This window comes from Sciurus vulgaris, assembly GCF_902686455.1.
Source record: "Sciurus vulgaris genome assembly, chromosome: 11".
Taxonomy (NCBI): Eukaryota; Metazoa; Chordata; class Mammalia; order Rodentia; family Sciuridae; genus Sciurus; species Sciurus vulgaris.
Window position 1 is genome coordinate 130,541,943 of NC_136472.1, and position 7,987 is coordinate 130,549,929.

General features: G+C 40.6%; 1 long non-coding RNA gene across 1 annotated transcript; it reads left to right on the plus strand.

Annotated features, from left to right (window-relative positions):
- Nucleotides 1-227: 227 nt before the first annotated feature.
- On the plus strand, nt 228-2,861 carry LOC306640778. The gene is made up of 3 exons (XR_013757891.1): nt 228-304; nt 2,256-2,322; nt 2,765-2,861. It is a non-coding gene; the product is annotated as an uncharacterized lncRNA (long non-coding RNA).
- The last annotated feature ends 5,126 nt before the right edge of the window (nt 2,862-7,987 follow it).

Here is a 7,987-nt window from a genome sequence, read left to right on the forward strand (position 1 = left end):
GAAACCTTGCGCCATGTTCTCTCTTTCTTTCTTCCCTTTCCCCGTGCAGACGTGAATCGTCTGCATAAAATAAAAGTCCCTTGCGTGAGGCCTGTATCTGTGGAGCGTTTCTGGGAGCTAGCAATGAACCATAACTGCACTTAACGCCTAACATCTGGTGCCGAAGACTCGGGGATGGGTTTTTCTGCTGACTAAGTAGGCGGAATCCCATCCGATAGCAAGCCCTGGCGCCCGCGGATACAGGCTCACCTTCCATTTACCTGGATGCCCAGTTTTCTGCATACAACACCGGACTCCAGAATTGGTGAGTTCCCCTTAGGCAGGCCCTGACCACTTAAACACATCTCAGCCGCCCGCAGCTCCCGCTGTGGTGCTGCCCCCACCCCGTATCTGAGAAGCGGCCATTCCTGCGGTTCCCTCCACTGAGGCTTCCGGTTTCCTCCTGCAGCCCTGAGGCTCCCCCTCGCAGCTTTCGCTGCCTGCCTCGGGACCTCCTCCCGCCGCCTGCGGCTTCCCACTCATGGCTTCTGCCGCCTGCCCCGCGGCTCCCGCCACTGGACTGCCAAGGTGTGGGAGTATCTCCTTGGTCCCCATAGCTGGTCCTAGTTGCTGGGTGGACTCCTGGTTTTTATGGTGCTGAGATTCTTTCTCAGGGTTTGAAGTTCTTTTATTTCCCGCTGCGTTTTGCTCGAAATGCTGATCAGGTCTTCAAACTCTCTTGGCTAATGCCTGGTTAAACATTTTTTTTTTTTTTTTTGGTGACGACCAAGCCTCTGTTCTAACCTCTCGTTGTCTGGCACCATGGTCTTGGGACGCCAAAATCACTAGCCAGGTGGGTCTCGGCTTACCATGGGATTCAGGACATCCAGCTCAGCAAACTCGCCCCTGAGATGCTTATTAAATCATCGCAAACCCCTTCACCTATTCCCTGAATCAGAGCTAAATTGTCCGTTAGATAGTAAGTCAGAATGGTCTATTTATGGCACCCTAAATTCTAGCTTTATACTAGGTAAAATTATATGCCTAATTGTACTAGTTATGATTAAATACATATGTGGGCAACCTGGTGAATGGAAAGGGACTTTTCCCCTTCCTGTCTTTCCTTTCTTTCTTGCTAAACCTAACACGTTCTCTTGGCTTCTCCCCCTGCTTTTAACCCTTCTTTCTCTTCCAAGTTTAATCCAGCTGCCGAGTCGTCCTTACAGGCCTCCTCCTGCAGAAGCTCCTGTTCATCTCTCTCCTTGGCCTCGTTCTGTTTCTCCTTCCGCTCCGCCATCAGCCCCCCAGGTCCCCCCACCACGCGGTCCCGTGCACATGTCTTAGCCCCTTTACAGGAGGTGGCTGGCGCAGAGGGAGTAAAACCTGAACACGTTCTCTTGGCTGATTCCTTATTTTCAAATCTTTTCTTTCTCTCTCAGCTCTCCCTGCAGGCTCAAGAAGTTAAAAGGACCTAAGCATCAAGTTTCTGCTAGAACTTATTGGCCCCTTTCAGATTCAGATCTCAGTCAAGGGTTATGTTGAAATGTAAATGAAGAAAGGCGCAGTAGGAAGCCAGTTTCAAACCCAAGGAAAAAAAAGTGTAGAAGTGTCCATTTTAAATTTCTCCTGGGCTACAACTCAGAATACTTTTCTCCCTTTCAACTTTTCTCTCCTTCTCATTTTCTCATGCTTTAATTAATAACATTATCATTTTTCTTTTAGGACTTTGTTTTTCTTAAATACTGTATTTTTGAGCTCACAATTTTGATCCTACAGACCTAGGTTAATGAGTTTTGATCAGTTCTTTTTATCCAACTCTAAGAGTTATTTTTGAACATCCATTACATTGCAATGGAAATAAATATTACAAGGCCTTTGCTTTTGTGTTAAATATAAGCACGCATAAAAATTAAAATTTTAAAAATGGATCCAAATATTTTTAAGTCACGTGATTTAATAAGGTTCAATTTAAATTAGGTAAACTAATAAAAGTAAAATGTCCTTAAAATTAACTCACAAGTCTCTAAATGGTCAAACTAATAAAATATTAATGTTTATAAAATGTCTAACATCAATTTTTCTAGGACTTCAACAGGAAAGAGACGGCAAATACTATTGGCACACTTGTCTGATGTCTTGGTTTTTCTACAATAAGCAACATGTATGGGATTACTCAAATGTGTTAGAGACATCTGATTAATTTATAAAGCTATTCCATGGAGTAACATACTTAAAAACATTATTCTTTGTATATTAAATGTGTTCATATTTTCCAGGTATACAAGCCTTTAAAGCAGAAAATTTATCAAGCTGCTGTTCTCCAAATTAAACTTGTCTGTAATGGTAAACCTATCATTTAATGTTCTATTACCTGTCATCAATAGAGTATATATAACCTAACATTGCACACATATAAAGATTGTAAAGATTGCTAACATAACTCTTTAGATCCACATTTCCATCAGAGAACAGAGCTCCATCTGATCTCAGCTTAATCTTCAAAATCTGTATATGCCCCTCACTGAAAAGCCCCACGTTACCTGAGATAAGGCTCTGCCTCACCACCCTGCTACACATTACAATGGCTCTAAAGTAAGCCTGGCTTTAACTCATTTAATGTTGTGTTCAAAAGTTTAATGTTTGTTGTAAAGATTACTGTGATCTCAAATGGGAACTCAGCCAAAATTCAAAATAGCTATTGCACAAACTGAATGTTTTACTGTTAATGACTCCATTTTGTATTTTCCTTGTAAACTCTAATTGTTGCCTGATCAATATTTTTCAGAAGTACTGCTTCAAGAGTGAACACCATAAATTAACTTGGAATAGTAAGCCATCACCTATAGAACAGATAATGTAAACCCCAATTAGATAAAAGGGGGTAAATAACTCTTACTTTATGACTGGTGAGACTGTCTTGCTTGATGGTTAAGATAAAACTTAGAGATTGAGATTAAATACAGAGATCAAGAAAAGTCCATATTTGGGTCTTGCCCTCAAAGTTAGCCTGAACCCAGGGAACAAGAGGGCTTCTCCAAGGAGCTTTGCAACTCTGGGTCACACAATCTCCTGACCAAGGAGATTGATGAGGCCGCTAGAGGAAAAGCCACTCAGTGCACCTGCTGCAGAGGAGGGTCATGGAAAAAGGGAGGCATCCCTAATGCTTTCAAGGAAAGCCACATCATCAAGAAGACCCTGCCTAACCAAATGGCACTAATGGAACTAAGAAGCTGCTCTTAAGTTCTCTATGAGTGACCCCTGTGGAAACTCAGCTGACTCTTTAACAGACAGGAACAGGTCACTTTGGCCAGCTTGATCTTAAACACCTAGCAAATCAGTTAAAACCAAAGTATAGCCATTCTTGGGCATTTAAAAATAATAGTAACTATCAAGAGAAACTGCCAGAGTCAGAAGTTTTTAGTCAGTTTAAGGCCTACAGACACAGGTAGGCTTAATCTATGTTTGCTAGTATCTCTACTGAATAACCTAGATAATGTTAAAGCTCCCAAATAAAGGCCTGTCCTTTCCAGCCTTTGCTAGGCCTTGTTATGGGAACAACTTCTCAGTTCTTCCACCCCCTGGTGAGGAATTACTGACTTCTGTCATCTTTATAATATGCATTAGCATGTTCCAGATCCTGCAACATTTATATTGTATCAATCTTGTTTCAGTACTCATGTCTTTTTGTTCTTCTCCCTTAGAAGCACCCATCCCCAGCTGCCTTTACAGCCTGCTCTTCCCACAACCGGACTTCTACCATGAACCCCTCAATTGATTTCTAAAAAGGAACCTCCAAACTGCTTGCCCCATGCTGCCCACTTCCAGCTCGAAGAAGTCAGATCGGGCATCACCCCTTTTCCTTACAGCAGTGAAGGAGTTCCTAGTATAATTAGAGGGGAAAATGAAGTCAGAATTGGGGACAGGCAGTTAATGCAGAAATAGGGGATCAATCAAATCGAGAAAATGAAGTCCATGAAAATCATCTGCCTTTGGAAGCCTGGGAGGAGAATGAACTTTTTACATCTCACCTGCAAAACCAACCCCAGTCACCTAGGCAGGAAGGAGAGAGAGGCTTCAAAAAGAACTGGAGAGCAAGATTTTTTTATTTTTTATAAAAAAGGAAATGGGGGAATGTAAGGAATATGGCTTCCCTCACCACCTGTAATTCTGAATTCGCCTGCCTCTCACGTTATAGGAATTTCCGGCTTACGTTGCCGTAATCTTCCTGCCTTCCACGTTATGTTCTAATATGTCATTGGTCCATCAGTCAGTCTATAAGAATTCTCCGCGATTGGTTCCTCTCAGCCCGCTAAATTCCTATGTCTGAGAGAAACCTTGCACCATGTTCTCCCTTTCTTTCCCTTTCCCCCGTGCAGATGTGAATCGTCTGCATAAAATAAAAGTTCCTTGCATGAGGCCTGTATCTGTGGAGCGTTTCTGGGAGCTAGCAACAAACCATAACTGCGCTTAACGCCTAACATGAACAAACCCCAATTCCTCTTAATCCAGCCTCTGCATTCAGACACTCAGATTCTCAATGCTGGACAGCAGTCATTTGCACAATCATTGAAGGTCGATTTGTTTATCTAAAGTCTTTTCTTTTCCCAGGGTGGGGCATCATTTATTCTCCTGGAGTGTGACTTCCTGAACAAATCAAACATAGTCTTGTGCTTCCAAATGATGTTTTAGTTCACAATAGACCACAAATACAATGCTGTTTCCAGGAGACTACAATGGAGCTGAAAAATTCCTATCACCTAGTGACCTTGTAGCCCTCAATGTTGTAAGGTGGTACCAAAATACATTACTCATGTGTTTGTGATGATGCTGGTTTAAACAAATTCACTGCACTGCCAGTTATATAAAAATATAGCACATACAATTACATGTAATATATAACACTTGATACATAATACATAATAAGTAGACATAATACATAATAATGACTGTGTTACTGGTTTGTGTATTATTCTTTTTAATCATTATTTTAGAGTATACTCCTTATATATTTAAAAAGTTAACTGTAAAATAACCTCAGGCTAGTCCTTCAGGAGAATTCTAGAAGAAGGCATTACTATCTTGGAGATGTCAGCTCTCTGGGTGCTGTGACCCTTGAAGACCTTCCAGGGGGACCAGATGTGGAGGTGGAGAACAGGGATATTGATGATTCTGACCCAGTGGAGGTTTGGCCTAAATTAGACCTATGGACTTATGTCTTATGTTTTAATGAAAAAGTTTAAAAAGTTAAAAAAAAAATCAATCTTTAAAATATTTTTTGTTTGTTCTTTTAAGATATACATGACAGTAGACTATATTTTGATATATAATACTTACGTGGAATATATTTTTTAATAATTAGGATCCCACTCTTGTGGTTGTACATCATGTGGAGATTCACTGTGGTATATTCATATATGAACATACGAAAGTTATGTCAAATTCAATACCCTGTCTTTCCTATCCATATACCTCTGTCTTTCCCTTTGTCTAATCCACTGAACTTCCTTTTATAAAAATAGAAAAATATATATATATAGAATAAGGATAGAAATTAAAAATATTTCTGTAAGTTATGTGTGCATGTTTTAAGCTGTTATTGCATTAGAGTCAAAAAGTCAAAAAATGAAAATTGTAAAGTAAAAAAGTTATAGTAAGCTAAGGTTAATTTGTTACTTAATAAAAAAATAAAAAATGAATTTAGTGTCACCTAAGTATACAGGGTTTATAGTCTATAGTCGGGTATATAATGTATTAGGCTTTTGTATTCCCTCCCCTCATTCATTGACTCACCCAACACAACTTCCAGTTTTGCAAGCTTCTTTCATGGTAAGGGCACTGTATAGTTTTTTTTTTTTTCCTTTCTTTTTTTGTTTTGTTTTGTTTTTGCTGGGATCTTAAACCCAAGGCCTTGTACACACTAGGCAAGTACTCTATTACCAAGTTATATCTCCAGGCCGTTTAGTTCCCCATATAGGTATGCCAATTAAAAAAAAAAAATCCTTTATACTGTATTGTTGCTGCACTTTTATTATGCTTAGATACACCAATACATTGGGGTATGATTACCTACAGTACAGTACTTTCGGTACAGTAAAATGTTATATGGGTTTGTCACCTAGAAGCAGACAGTAATCCCATATGACTTTGTATGTAGTAGGCGATAGTAGGTGATATCACCATGTTTTGTGTTAAATGCAGACTCTGGTATTTAGACAAAATTGCCTAATGACACATTTTTTAGCACATATCTCCTTTGTTAAGGGACACATAGCTGTAACAAAAAATGTGTTTGAAAATATCAGGAGGTTATAGGTATTACGAAAGCAAATAAGTCAGGGTAAAGAGCTATAGTAACAGCCTGCGTGGAGGTACTATATTATAAAGGGCACTTGGCCAGACTCTGTGGGGTGGTCATTTGGGCAGAAACCTTACCACAGTGAAGAAGTAAGCTATGTAGTTTTTAGGATGAACACTCCTGGAGAGGGTAGGATGAAGAATCAGCTTGACTTCCTTGAGAAATGGTCAGGAAAGACACAGGAAAGGTAAGCAGGTCTAGGTCTTCTGGAGGGTTTTGAGCATGGAGGTAAAAAGTCCTTCTTTACACTTGCAGCTGACTTGGGTTGATGAGAGGAGGAAGACAGCATGGAAGCTAGAATCTAGGAGGGAGGTGATGATGCTCTGGACTGCAACCCGTGGCAGTGTGGAAGAGATAAAAAGTGACTTACTGGGAGGGTCTTTGCAAGGAATTCCTCATGGATTAGATACAGATGTGAGTGGAAGAGGCATATCAAGGATACCCCTGGAGTTTTGGTCAAATTAGTGAGTTTAAAACCTGCTTTCCTATGCATAGCACTGTTAAAAGTTGTTTTAAACATGAATAATGTGGGAGAGCTGGTTGGCAAGTTCCTATACAACAGGGGGCAGTTCTAACATGGAATGGGAGGAAGCAGACTGGAAGTTTGTATACCTGGACTGTGGACTCATTAGCCAGGGAACACAGCCACACTGAGGCATACAGGCACCCTACACCTGGTCAAAAAAATTCAATGAATCTCTTCATGCCAAGCATCTTTCCTTTGACTGGGACCCCCTCTTAGTGAAACAATAACTCTCCTTCTGCCTATATTTGCCACCACCACTTTTGAATCACTTACTCTCAGCAACTTGCCATTAGGGAGAGACAGGAAAGCACTGAGTACCTGGGGCTTGGAGACTGGAACTGCCTTTCCCCTTCTTTGTCCCCACTCTCTCAGAAAAGAGCTTAGGTGGAACAACCAGGCACCATGCTGGTCTGTGAGCTCAGGTGCTAACCTTTCTTTCAAGGTTGATCCTAGACCTACTTTTGCAGTCTTGCCCATTTGGTATGGTGCTCCCTAAGGGAGAACCACTCTGTTAACCACACTGTTAACACTACCTCTACAACACCCAGAAAAGCAGGCATGGGGACCATCCTTTACAGAGGGTCCAGGAATGGCACAAGATAGCATGGGGGTTGGGAACACAGTAAACACTCAGTAAATGCCAGCTGCTATTGCTTATTGCTATTATTTACCCATGATAGTCCACGTTTTCAAATAAATATTTGAAATAAATATTCAAATATTATTTCAAAGTTATCAAAAATGTTATATTTGTTGCTCAATTTAAGTTTTTATGAGTTCTCCACATCTGGGATGATGGTGCAAAATGGGTTAAGGATGTGCTAAGTGCCTAATATTGTGATGAGTGTTTCATAAAAAGTTGTCTGATTTAATCTGCACAAATATCTTGAGTGATACATATTATTGTATTGCTCCCTTTTACTGAACAAGAAAGCTAAGGCTCAGAGAGGGTAAGTGAATGCTGTAGGTTGCACAGTTACTATGAGGAAGTCTGAATGATTAGTGTGTGTGTTCTTTTCTTTCTGGCCACCGTGACTGATAAGAGGGTCCAGGAATGGAGAGCTTTTCATCAGCTCTGCCAATAGAGAGCTTTGTGTCTTGTCTCCCTTTCTGTTGGCTTCTCTTGC